General features: G+C 43.6%; 1 protein-coding gene across 6 annotated transcripts in view; it reads right to left on the bottom strand.

The window, feature by feature from the left end:
* The window catches only part of TMCC1 (transmembrane and coiled-coil domain family 1), a 126,070-nt gene that overhangs the window by 77,862 nt on the left and 33,516 nt on the right, over nt 1–14,692 (bottom strand). The gene's annotated exons all lie outside the window — the stretch shown is intronic.

Genomic DNA, 14,692 nt, shown 5'->3' with positions numbered 1-14,692 from the left:
ACCCCTAGGCATTTCCCATTTTCCCGCGCAGCCGACCCCCAAGGCCCAAAGCGAAGCTCCGAGAAAGCAGCAGTCAAAGATGCTGCTGCCCCGTTCCCCACCGCCGGGCCGCGAGGGGACACGGTGTTGCGGCCCACGGCCTGGCACCGCCGCGCAAAGCTGCCTCCGGCGGCAGGTCTCGGCGCGGAGCCGGCCCGCCAGCGGGAGCGGGGGCTCCGGCGCGTCCCTCCTCCCGAGCCCCCAGCACAGGGGCCAGAGCGACGGCCACGGCAGCGATAAACCACCAGGACTCGCTCGCTAGACAGCGTTTGTCAGAGCTCTTCCCTGCCCATGTTGTACCGCAGCAGCTACTTACACAGAAAACTTCACCGCGTTACCAGCCGTTTGTAGAGCACGGGCACAACACGGCCAATTCCTATTCCAGGCTGCTAGAGCCTGCTGCGGTGGGAATAAACCTACAGGTCCAAGCTAGCGCAGACACTGAGTCAGAAACGACCCAGAGGAAAAGGGCCCTGAGTGAGGTCAGCTTCCACCTACCACCCAGTATGGTTCTCTACTTGCTTTTCCCTACTCCAGCACTTGAGGTTCAACTCCTCTCTTGAAAACAACATAGATTATCTTGTTACGATCACAAGAAAATACTTGAGGAAAACATTTCTCTCTTCCCACCAGAAATATGCAAAGCTCTATGGGGAAGCAGACCGGGACACTGCCATTTGTACAAACGTCTTGATAAGAGTGGCTTTGAATGTTTAAATTGTTCTTTTTCCCCTTGCGGTATTTGTAAGTGATGGACAAAGTACTACCTGCACGCAGAAAAGGGGATTATAGAACTCCATTAGTGTGTTACAATATCCGCAGCGACGCTCTGCGGGGTCTCAAGAAACCAGCAGCAAGGACACACGCATTTCCAGTTTGGGCCGTTCGGACAAGAATCCAGATCTTAATGGATCAGCTCAGGCATCTGTCAGGGTATTGGCAAAGGAGGAGGGAATAGGAACAACAGAAAATCCCCCATACAATCAAGATCTCAAACTGTTCTGGAAGTCAGTCGATTTCTCATACCGTCCTGCCTCAGCAATTTTGATTTGGCACATTGTAGGACTTTATTTCTAAGCTTTCTTGCAATTGCCTCCTGCCTGCGAGTTTGCTCTCATTTCCTTCTATTCCCCCAACTTAAAACCTTTGCACTCTGGTGCTCTGGATGTCAAAACATCCTTTGTGAACGCACTATATGGAGTTCTCACCTCATCCACGAGCTTTTTGGAATGCACTTATGGCAGGAGTTTTCCCACAGTGATTCATTGATGCAAAAAGGCAATATTTAAAGTGAAAACACCAAGGACGTGTGAACAAAAACTAATGATGATATTTCAAAGAGATTTAAAATTCTACAGAACAAAATCCAACAGGAATGCTTCTTTACTTTTTCTTTGTATATATACAAAATAAATTGACTTTAACAAGCCACATTCCTTCTCATCATCTACATCTGGAATATTTCTAATGTACGAGTACTACCATACCCAAGGAAACTGATTTGAGGTAGGATTTGTAATATGATGTCAATTAGATAATGGCTTTCAAATTGTGGTCCTACAGACTTCTGGGGATCCTTGGACTTACTCTAAGAGTAATTTTATCTTCAGACCTTTTTTTTTTTTTTAAATTCTAACAACACTACTAACAGTATGAAATAAACGTAATCTGAGGTATAAAAGGTAACGTGACAGCCTACTTCGATTCAGCTATATTCTGCTGCATTACCTGCATTGTTTTAGGCATCTAAAGCTGCATTGTGCAGCACCAGAGCATTTACTACTGTAAGACAGATGACATGTGGTTACAGCGTTAGACAGGGGAGGCCTGATTTTGGACCCCGGTGCTGACACAAAATTCCTATGGGACCTTGGATATATTGTATTACATACACAGCTTAACTCCCTATCTGCAAAACGATGAGAAAGACGTTTCACAGTCTTATGTAGAAGCAGAATAGTGTATGTCTGGTAGGCACTTAGGTATTATGAAAATGAGACACAGGCAAAAGAGCACAGCCGACAGCATCTACAGACTGGGTTCCTGGGTTGCAAGTTAGTTGTTTGGTGCAGGTCTGTCTTCCTTCTCTTGGGGCCTATTACTGGAGCGTCTGACATTTATAACACGTATTTGTGTCAAATTCCCTCAACAGTAAGTGCAATAAGAACAGGATCTGAGAAAGTAGACTTCTATATACAAGACGTATGCCTTGGCATCTTGATTTTTCAGGTATTTTGCATAGTTGTCAGCTATGATAGCCACCCAAAACGAAGGCTGGAATCAATGTTCAATCAATCAATGATGCAAGGAGGCAATGCACACCAGGTTTAAATTTCTGATGCTCCGAGTATGCCAATTCTAGCAGGTAGTATATGCTCACACACATTTACAGAACTTGTGGCCAATATTATTTTCCATATTTTGAAATGTGTGTATTTATAACATAATAAAAATATCCTGAATTCTCCATTCCTCCCCTCACACAAACAGGGGAGACAAATGCAACATTCTGTTCTGGTCAGATCATTTGTACAGACAAGAGAATTACCATAATTACTAGGTAGTCAAGTATAGTTGAAAATGAAAAAAGTTTCTTATTATAGCTAGAAAACAGCTACCTATCATTGGCAAATATTTCACTTAACAGAAGCATCTACCATGCAGAACGTTGTGAAAGTGCTTGTGACTGCACCGTATCAGAAAAGCCTCTTCATCCACCCTCCAATTTTCTTTGGTAAATCGTAACAGAGTTCCAGTTGTTCGTGTTGGTGAAAAACAGTAGAACAAGAAGAAAGAAAAAATCTGAAGAAAACAGATGCTTAGTGGAAAAAAGAGAGGGGATCCCATGGGTTCTGCAGGGTTTCTGAGACATTGTTCAACAGCTAGACCAAACGTAGAAACAGTTTTTTAATAAGTTTAATGCAGACTTGGAGATGAACTAGAATCGCACTAGTTACACCATCACCAGTCTGCGTTGCATGGAGTTAGCGTCACAAAGCTGGCCCGATTCAGGGACGGAACTGCGTTTCCGCTGCGTGCCATCCAAAACCAAGCTGCTGGAGCTACTCTCCCGTTCAACACAGCCATAAGCAATATGTACGTTGACTATAGCCAAGTAAAGAATCTACACAGACAGTACGGTCAGCCATTTCAGACTGCGTATTTTCTTGGTCGATCTCTAGACTCTGCTCCTGCCCCAATAAACAAAGTTCTTTCATTTTCAGAGAAAAGAAAACTTTTTTTTTTTAAACAAAAAGTGCTAGAGGTGGCATCTGTGTAATGACCTCAAAAATCAAGACACAGAAAAAGTTATTCCTGTGGGCCAGAAACTGTAACTCCAAAAGAGCAGTAAGAGCAGCTTTGTGCATTTGCAAAATAAAAAAAAAAAACGTGGAATACAAGAGATGTTGCATGTGAGTTATACCTGGATTTAGTCGTAATCCTGAGAATCAGGCCTCTGAAAAAGTGATTGAGATTTTCTGCAGTTCTGTTCAAAAGTAGAAGAAAACCTGGATTCAAAGCATCAACCCGAAGTCAGCAAGTGTGAAAATCTGCAAATGCCAGCTGATTGACAACTCCACTAAAAAGTGACTTTCAGCTCCATAATGCTCAAATGCCCATACTAGCCCCATTTTACAGATGGAAAAACTAGCCAATTCAGGCAAAGGCCTGAATTCAGCTCCTGCTAGAAGTACCTGTCTCACAAAGGATGCACGCGTAGTTCATTACTGGAATGACTATGATCATTACAGATTGCAAATAGGTAAGCCAGACATTCATGGACGTGAATAGACTATTGCGTAAATGCGAAACATGACACAAGTGGAAGTAGCAGGCTAATAGAAATGAGGCCATTAGGCTACCCGTGTTATCTACACCCACATCTAAATAGTTTAACAGCATATGATTTAAGCAATGGCCTACTGAGTTTCCAAACTTTGTGTCTGCATTAAATTAGTGTACAAGAAAACATTTCAGAGCTTAGACCACCAGATCCTAACCAAATACTTCTGCAAAATTTACCTGCCACAATCTGCCTGCGCTAAAATGCTGAAAATGGACATAGTCCTGATCAGGAAAGAAAATTACATTTCTGATCAGTGTGATCGCATTTCTAACAGTTATGTCTCACTCATCTGCTAGTGCCTTCTAGTATAAAGGGACACTGAGCTCCATCAAACCTCAACAGCTGATGCAGCCCTGCCTCTGTTCAAAGGCAAAGCATTTGTGCTTCATTTTCAGTATCACGAGCTTTCTACTGCTATTTGGTGCAATGTCTTCTGTATGGAGATGAAGAGAACGGTGCACGCTTTTTTGCGGTCTTTTGTTTCTGTACTGCTTGACAGTCCTTTATGACAAAAAGCCTAAAAAATGCATTGCCTGAAGTAAAACACTACTAATATAGGCCAGATTCTCATAGAGGATGCAAACAACATTGTGCCTTTCTTTTTGCCCAGTTCTTGCAATACTGGCCCGTAGACATCACAGAGTTGCTTCAGTGCTAGACTGACATTTTAATATGGCAGAAAGAGTTCAATTCCAGTTTTTCAATTACAATTATTCAAAATAAAATGAAAAGACAAACTACATCTCAGTGGATCTGACATACTATTTGGAAGTTCCTTTCACATTAGACACAAAATTATAGACATATTTTGCCCATAACATGTAGACAAATATATTACATTACAGAACACATAGGAATTCATTCAAATTATGAATGTTAAAACTTTCCCTCTATTTGATTGCCTGTATGTTCATTCACCTCTGTCATAGTTTTAAAACCACATAAATGTCTCCCTGTACGTACATTATTTGACTTGGGACATCCAAAGAAGACACGTCTTCAGTACGCATGATGGTGTAGGGTGACAGAGACTAAAGTAACCACCTGCCACTAAAGATTTGATATTCCACATCTAATTAAACAAAAACTTACTGTTCTAACAGCATTCAGCTAATTTCCTCCAATCATCTAGAACAGCCACTGCTGTTCGGTGCCAACTATGCTGCCTGATTTACTAGTAAAACTTAAACCTTAACTAGGCTGTGATCATGCAACTCAAAAAGACCATGAAGCAAGCACCTAGAATTGGACCAAAAAGTCTGCTTGGGGTGGCTGTGCTATTGGGCAGATCAAACAAGTTCGCACAACTGACTATTAAGGCTTAACCCACAAAGCATATTCTGCATTACCACCAGAACCACCACCTGAATCCTCTGTGAACGTTAACTAATAGGCAATTGCAGTAATTCTTTGTCCTGACTACATTTATAATCCATATCTTGCAGACCAACGCAAACCTTTTGACTTTCAGCCACAAGAAAGTTACTTAAGTGAATCGGTGGGTATGCTTAAGCTTTAAAAAAGGCAAATAAAATCAATGCGTCAACTGTCAGTTTGCTGTGTTTCCTTACCCAGCTCGAGCATGCTCTGAAACTTTAAAGCGGCAGGAAATTTTCAAATCCTTGTAAATGGGAGAAAAAGTTAAAAAAATGTTTTTGAACAAATTTTATGACTGCACCATTGTTGCTGACACTCTCCACATGATTCAGAGCTAGTCTGATCCAAGCCTGAGTAGCTACTCTGTAAATGTGCCCCCACATGACTAGGGTCTCATGTGCTGCATGTGGCTAGGACCTGGTGGCGTGTATCTCAGCGCCTTTCGCTGCAGTAAACGGATCCACAGTAGTATTTGTTCACAGGGAAGCACTGGCAGTTTTCTGGGCATATAGTGGAAAATCATGGACAAGCACTAGATGACCAGCAGACCAGTGAGTTCACCTGTATGCTCACTACAGGACCGCTCATGTGAGTGAAAGCGGAATACAACATCCTCAGCAGTGCTCGGTACCAAACTCTCAGTAGATGCTTGGACAGACAGGGGCAACACCTGAACTGGACCGTATGTCAGATTCAAGACTGAAGATGCACTCTGCACTGCAAAGTAGGTTCCAGCTGCTTAAGAAATGAGGACATTTCTGTTCTGAGGTTTAATGTCTCCAAAACTCCAGGCCTTTGTTTCCTTTCTGCTAATTTATCCGTCCACCGCTGGATGACTGGGGGTGCACATATCTGGATAGCGTATCTGTCCGCATCCTCAGCGCTCTTTCTGGGAACTTACGAATCAGGTACAATTTTTACAATGTAAACCAAATGCAGAAATAATTGCAACATGAACCCAAAAGAGGGACTCCCTTTTGCATCACATTTACACGGCCATAGCATTGATCCCTTCAGTATACAGACTTATCAACACAGAAAAACATTTTCTGAATAACTCCAGGCTACAATCCAAACTACTGCAATCAGGAACAGCTACCAACTCTTGGAGCCCCAGCACGCCCCAGCTGTGTTTTGACTCCATAGCAGGCCTAGACCGGAATATCCAGCACCCCAGTGCTCACCAGCACTCTCCTCAAAGCCTAGTTTTAATGAGAAGGAAACTGGCATGAAGGCCTAAAGGATCCCATGGCATGTTCCAGCTATGACAAACCAAGGGACCAAGATCCCACAGCATGCTGTGGCCTGCACCTGACTGGTACAGGGCGTTGTACACCACGTCATATAAAATTACTCTCTATATTGTATGTACTGGGAAAGTAAGCTTCATTCCCATACACGGTTGCATACTCTTCTAGAAAAGTAAAGGTGGCTTTTAGGCTGGAGTATTTGTCTTCTTAAGCAAAAATGTTTTTAGTCTATTTTTTAAGTCATCAAGTGACTTGTAGGGTGGGAATAGAGAAGACAATTGTGGTGGGGCCAGGTGTTTATTTTGTAACTGTCACCTGAAATTAACCCATACAAATTCATATTTCAGCAGTGAAAGTCACGGCTGTGATATAGTAGATTAGAGTCTTATTTGGTAGCAGTCTACCAGGCCTCTATTTTAAAATGATCAGGCAGAGCCCATAGCAAAGGAAACTGATGGGACTGAAGCACTAGAAAAATCTTCCTCAGGTTTGGGGGGCACATACCAGACACTCATGGGTCACCGCATCTAGTGGGTACATCATTCTCCTGGGAATTGGTTCAGCACTTTTTGTTCTGCAGTTTAACTACACTCTGAACCAGTGTGCACACCATTCAGCTCTTACTTCTACACCATTCTGAATAGTCTCCTCGTCCGGAAAATCGCCACGCGCTTACTGCTGCTAAGACTGCTAGGCTTTGTGGCATTCCTGTGACAACATCCTCTCATGGCTGAAAATAACTTCTCCAAAGAACTCTCTCGCCATAGTCTCTTGGTCTTTATGTGTGTTCAGAAATATATCTAGTGTTTCTGTATTTCATTTGGAAACGCAGGCACCAGTGAGATGGCTTGTGAAAGAAGTAAGGTTGAATAGTTAATAGCACTGCATTCGAGGGGAAACTCCCACTATGACGGCATTGGAACAAAACGTTAGCACAAAGGCAGGTCAGGAAAGACTGATCCTGCCATTTTGATCCACTGCATCTAAGTTTTCCTGTTTCCAGGTTGCCTCAGAGTAACTACGGGTGGTTCCGGGTAATCAGTCTTCCACCCTGAGGGCTTGGTGCCAAAGGGTCTAAGGACCATCTCATACCTCCTTTGTTCAGAGCTCTTGATGTACAGCGCTGTCCTTCCCGGACATCCACATCTCTTTCCCTATCAGGCTGCATGGGTCAGAGTTCGGGCAAGACAGGGACATAGATAAGGGAAAGGAGCCGGCTGACTGAAATTTAATCCACGTCGGACTGAGATGAAACTGGTAGATTAGTAAAAGCAATGACGGCAAGATTCTCCTTTGCCTCTGTAACTGAGGCTTCACATTCAGTGTTTCTAAACAGATTTTTATGATCTTCAAAGTTAAAGAATTCCTCCTACTCTTATGTAGATAGATACATGCACATTTTTTCCTTAGTCCTCTTTCACTAAGATATCAAAACGTTTCTTTCCTAAGATAATCTTGTTTCAGTGATTCATTCCTGTGTGATAAAGATTAATTTGTGAAATCTTATCTCACTGTTCAGGAATATAAAACACTGAAATCATTCAAAGTAATCTCTCATCATGCTAGCGCTTCCAAAGCTGCATACAATATTAGTACTTTTAAGGCCACAGAATTGTAAAAAATTTAGAATATCTGTTCAGAAGTTTAATTTCAAAACAGCTGACTGCATCTGAATTCCTACAGAAATGGGATTAAATTAAACCTTCTGTGTGTACATAAATATATATATATCAATTACATTTTCATATTAACCAAATATTAAAACTCCAAATTAGCAGTGAGGTAACAGAAAGCGCTCTATATGGAACCTGAACCCAAAACTTGATTAGAAACACCAAGTAGTATGTAGTGCAAATTAGGAGGAGGGAAACAAGGAAACAAATCAGGAAAGATTTTATATTTATGCTATGCATATAGACTTACCAGTGTCATTCATCAAAATAATACGCAAACATAAGACTTCCATAGTTTAAATCTATTTCTGCACAAGGTATTGTCTTTATGGTTTCAAAACGTCCAGCGTGTTGTCCACCTGAGGAAACCAAATTTTCCTCCCTGACCTCTTTTTCTAAGAATTTGGGGGCTTTTGTCAAAATTGTCTGCTCTAGTGTAACGTTAACATGGTTAACTTTTAGTAGCAGCACTTCTACGTTAAGCAGAGGCGATGGAGTTAGGGTTCGTACAAGAGGGTGGTGTACTCTTTCCCTCCTCCTAGCTTACACAAGTCAGAAACTCTTGCAGTAGAATTCAGGGCCTTATTAGAAGCTTTGCCAACACGTCTCGCCGAAAGGACGGTACAAGCAAGTGCATGCCGTGAGATCAGTCCCGGCAGGAACGAGGGCAGGCACCTCGCCGCAGCGCTGCCGTAACCCACCAGGAGGCTCCGCTCTGCGCTACCAGTTTAGAATTGGTCCACACAAATCTTTCCACGTCGGGTAGTCCTCAGCAACTCCCCACCACGCAGCAGGATTAGCAGCTCGAATCAGACCAATGGCATACTCCAAGGACAGTGGGATTACAAGGGAAACTGATGCGAGCTAATTAACTACCTCGCATTCGTGTTACTTTTATGTGAACTGACTCACAAGCTGTGCAAGCGTAGACACTTCTGCAGCTGTTCAGTTTAGCACAGCACCACTGCACAGTTACTTAGGCCAAAAATTCAATTTGCACCTCCTGCGATTAAAGCATTGCACACGGAATTTGGGTAAGGAGAATGCTTAAAACAAACAAACCAACCAACCCCACACACAACCACGCACAAGAATAAAGACCCTGGCCTAGTCATCAGCATGAATACTTTTGACTACCTGCAGAAAACATCACGTGATTTTTAATTACAAGAAGTAGTCAAGACAACCTGATCCGATAACACTTCAGCAATTTGAGTTTTTTAAAAAGTTCTGAAAACAGAAGGATTTCAGTCAGCTTAAGAAAAAGAACCTAATACAATAAAGTGATCAAATGCTCCTATTGTATATAGAACTGGCACTTGCAGATCCTTTAAGAGGGCTCTGAAAAGGACTCTGTGCAAATTAGCCTCATTCTCTAACAATATAGGGTTGTGCCCTACACCAGCTCTTCCTGACGGCACCACGATGCCTGGCAGCTTCCTGCACCCGTTGGTACCTTTGTCTATGTGTACATTAGCACTATTTAAAAAAATTCTTTGGTTACAATTTGTAAGAATTAAAAAAACCTGTCCAGACATCCATAAAAGCTATCAGTCATGACACTACCTCTTGAAAAGGGTCACTCTCTCCAGTTCAACACTTTGATGAAGCACAGTAGTGCTAAGAGCGCCTCCCCTTTTACTGAGGGTTTTGTCACTGACGTTCCCATCCCTTATTTCCTGCCCTCTGCAACCTACAGCCCAACTCAGACAAGTCACAGGACACGCACATGGCGGAAAGCGTGCTCTGCTGGCCCTGCGAAGCTCCCCCTGCCCTTTAAGGCTACCCTCTGCAATCCTCTTCAGCTTACTGCTTCTCCAGGGAACGACGTCTCTCCCCCATGGAGGATGTTCAGTAAAATAACCTGCCAGTACTTGCATGTCTGATTTTAAACATATGCATTTAAGAGATGGGGGCCTCAAGCATCCACGACAGCTTTGCACGCAGCTCCCCCTTTCCCGGGAGCAAGCACCCCAGCAGCAGCCTAAGCTGTCGTGTTTGTAGCGTCTAAACCACTTCAGACTGGACATTGCTACTGAACTTGCGGGTAAGTCTAAAGTAGTAAAGCAGCGGCATTGGAAATTCACTGCTGCTTTCCACACAAGCAGTTATAATACATATACTTCTTACTTCTGTGTAGTCCCCTTCCCAAACCCTACGCCTGTAACACTGAATAAGCAAACCTATTTCTTGTTACAGCATTCAGGATGGAGAATATTCACATTTTTGTAAAAGCTACCAAAATTGACTTTTAAGTTTGTTTAAAATAAACCTGACTTAATGAACCAGTGCCTCTGCCTCACTTCCTTTCACAAGCACAAAAAACATAATTAGAGTGAGTCTTTTTAGTACTAAATCTCCTACAAGCACTTTTCTTTTTAAAAAGGTCCCATAAGACTTGGATTTTCTGTTTCAAGTTCCCTCTCATTGAGATCTTCTACTGATTTTTTACTTACACATATTGATGTGTATTCACAATTTTCAGCAGTTTTTAGCATTATATAAGGTTAGTAGTTTTTTTTAGTATAAAAGTCAAATCAATGCTTCATAAAATCTTAAAAGATAACTAGATTTCTTACTGAAAACCTTTCACATAGGGTATGCTGGAGTAACCAACAACATGAGAAAAATTTTCTTACTGCAGAAAGTTTGGTGGAAGATAAAAAACGTAATGTATTCAAACCTATATATCCTCAGGATCAACTTTTTCATTTTATCTCATACAAATTTCTAAATAAAAACATTTTTAAAAGATACCTGCATATTCTTTTTTTTTCCTGTCAGCCTGCTACTGCTATCAGTCTTCTGTATACAGCAGGGTGTAAGTTGCCTTAGGCAAAGAAAATTAGATTCAAGGAAGGCGTTAATATATTTTTCCTCTTTTGAAGTTAAACAACTTCCATAGTTTTTTATACTTGGCAGAACACACTGAATTTCAGTGGCGTGTTAAGACAGCTGTCCGGGAGCAGCGCAGGTCTGGAAGGGCTCACCAGCTCAGGGCAGCCCTGCCGGGGACGGACAAAGCCAACGGCTGCTACACGGGTTTTCAGAACAGTCACAGCTCCCTCTGCTGACTACCGTGTCGCTCGCACGAAATTGCTCTCCGTGGACACTGGAGACATCGCACAGTTCGGTTTTTCTGTTCTTCGTTCTTTTTGAAAGGAGCCCACGTGTGCTTGCAAGTAACACAACGGAGGACGCTCAGTTTGCGTAAAGCGGAACAGGAACTGAGGAAAAGCACTGGCATTGCCAATAATTATATTTGCATCCCAGCCACCAACCCTCTGAAGTATTTTCTCCTGTCAAAGCCCTTCGCATTAAAGGATCACTAAAATACTCACGTATAAAGATGTCACCCCCATGGGGGAAAAAAAGGAATCCCAAACAGCAACACAGAAATGACCACGTTTACATAAAAAGTTAATGACTGAGCAGAAAACAGCAACCTGCTTCCCTTATCTCAGCACGTTGGCCGGAGGCCACCAGGTGCTGCTTCTTCACTCGGCGTTTCTTCGCTTCACTGGCAAAGCGCAGAACGGCCCTCGCTCGCTGTTTCAGGCTGGCTGTCGCCACGCGAGACCGCGGTCCTGCAGACATTCAGCGCTCAGCGAAACTGTGACAGGTATACAGGACGTCTTCGTTTTTTTGTTGTCGTCGGATGTCACAACCACTTGCACACACCAAAAGTTTTACCGGGGACCACGTTTCTATTCCCAGCTAGCACCCGTTTGCTGCACGACCACGGTAACTCTCCACTTCTCATCAGCGCAGCAGAGTAACGGCCTTCCCGCCTTCGCCAAACACCCGAGCACACCACTGGAAACAAGCCCCAGTAAAGCCTCCTCTCTTCCCGCTGCCCGCGGGGGCCGAGCGGCAGCCCTTCACGCAGGACCTGCGGCTGCAGGGGGCACGAGGCGCAGAGGCGGCGCGGGCCGGCCACGCTACGCCCGCGCCCACGCCTCGGCTCCCTGCCGCCCACTGCTTTCGCACTGCAAAAACAGCGAGGGGCGGCGTAAGGATACCTCGTGACGTTTCACACAGTAAGAGTTTCACCAGGATGACACAACCAGGGACTGAAACACTACGATATCTGTAATTACAGGGCGACTGAATTTCCTGAGGTATACACCACCTTGGCCCCGGGGACTTCTTTCCCTTCCTTTTCCACGCTGAGCTACCAAGAGCACGGAGCCCGCTGGTGTCTGCGGCTGCGGGCTGCCGCGGGAAGGGAAGCAAAGCGAATGGTGTCTCTCCCTGGCTCAGGAACGTCTGCGGGCCTCTGAAAAAAGCCACGTAGAAAAAAACATGCCTACGGTTCTCAGCTGAAAAAAAATTAGTTTTCCCACACAGGACACAGAAGAAAGTAGCTCAAGTTGAACAAGAGAAAAGAAAAAGGGTAGATTTGGAAAGCTAAGTGAAGAGCATGCTCAGCAAAAAAAGAGAAAGAAAAGGATGAAAGTTTTGGAAGGATGACAGTGATCTTTCAAACTCCTGTAGGGCCTACAGCTCTCCCCCGTGGAGCTCTATCCTGCAACAGGAGCAAATTCATCAAGAAAATTAGAAATAGCCACCACATTCCAAATTTATAGACAACTGTCATATACCTGAAAATGAACAAATTAATAATTTCTACAATTTTTGCATCTTCTGAGATGATATTTTAATTATATGAAAACCCAAAGAATAATACATTGTCTGGGACCACATTAAGTTATGTGCTGCTAGCAACAGTAAGTACGATATAAGGTCTTACTAACCTTTATTTCCTTTCTTAGGATAAGCAGCATTCAGATACTTAACAGTTAAACAAAAATTAGAGAGCTTTTTTTTTTTTTTTTTTTTTTTTTTTTTAGCTCCACAGTCACCGTGCAGCCCTGTAACACGGTACTGCCATTGCTAACAATGAGCCCTAGGCTCCGTACAGCGTTTGCGAGGCCTGGGGACCGAGGACCCTGCCGGGCTTGCTCTGCTGCAGCAGTTCTGGAGCTGCAGCTGCAGCTTTGCTCTGCGCGGCTCAGCGGCCGCAGGGGAGGCAGGAGGCGGCAGAGGAGCACAGGCGCAGGATGACAGGAGACGGGGCGCAGGCTTGACACTGGAGACCCCCCGCTATGAACAACTCCCGAAGGGTCAGTTAAAGAAACGCAGAACCGGACCTGGGCAAAAGAGGTTCTAGGGATAACAAGGAGAACAAATAAATGGTATCTAACATACATAAAAGGCACCATATACAGTAAATCTGGATGTAACGTGGAGCTGCGGACCAGCGAAGAAAGAAAAGTGTAAATGCACGTTAGCAAACACATAGAGATGAGCCCAAGTGTTTCCTAGAGTGAAGGAGGAATCGTCAACATGACCACCGCACGCCTCCCAGCCAAGGTCAGATGCTGACAACTGCTGAAACACCCCCTCCAGCCCCCAACCACAAAGACACCACCACCCTGGGGACTCAGAGGGGTGGCGGAAGGGGGAACACAGCCCCCAGAAAAGGGTTAGAAACTAGGAAGTCCGCGTATAACAATTTTAACTGCAGTATTAATCCTTCTTTTTCTGTAACAATTGGATCTGGACTAATAAGGATTCAACTCTTAAGATTTCAGTAAAACTAACGAACTCATATCTTTCCTTACATACAGCGAGCTTCCTCTTTGCCCATAAACAAGATTTTGAGCATAACACCACTCTTACGCTTCACAAAGGTCACTGTAATCAGACAGACAAAAGCAGTGCCTGGTACAGCCATGGTCTTTCTGAGCAATTAAGGAACTAGCAATTAATTTCTGAGCTTGTGAAACAATCCTAAGCCTACTCCTGACCTATCAATCTGCAATTAAGCCATTACAGTGATCAGCGAGTATCTTATCTTGTTGCAAGACGCAAACAGTGCAATCCTATCTCCGTACAAAGCATCTACATCTAGCTGAGGGTTTTTCTCGGGGGGGTGGGGGGGAAACAGGGGGGACAACGTTCATTGTCACACAGGCTCAAGTTGCATTAGTCACGTTTTTACATGCTGCACACAGCTGTTGATTCAGATTTGCTGGGAGCCCAGATCTGCAGCTCCAGTTGTTTGCAGCACTAGCTTTAAGTTGAGAGAATCAATCACTCTTGTCCTGAAATGCTTTTCATACAACAGTCCATTCAGGTCCATGCAATGCCCTGTTGTCAGCATACAAACGTATACTTACTTTGTTTCCCCTCCCCAAATGAATTAAAGCTCCCTCTTCATTACATGCTATAGGAACTCTGCAAGATTACTGCCATTTTAATAGGACTCAGCTGCCGGTACTGGAAGTAACATCATACGCATTATTTCCAGAAGAGCTTGCAACTGACCTGTTCTATTTATATGATGAAAATTACTTTCAATATAAAAACAGTGCTTTATGGCCAAAGCAAAAAGATGTTTTACTCGGTGTCAGCTATGATAAAATTCCAAAAGTGTTTACCACCTACATGAGTGAAATGGGAGAGCAAGCATTGCAGGATGATGTTAAGCACAGAAGAGT

Source organism: Struthio camelus, chromosome 14, assembly GCF_040807025.1.
Source record: "Struthio camelus isolate bStrCam1 chromosome 14, bStrCam1.hap1, whole genome shotgun sequence".
NCBI classification, from domain to species: domain Eukaryota; kingdom Metazoa; phylum Chordata; class Aves; order Struthioniformes; family Struthionidae; genus Struthio; species Struthio camelus.
This window is presented reverse-complemented; position numbering and strand designations above follow the sequence as displayed.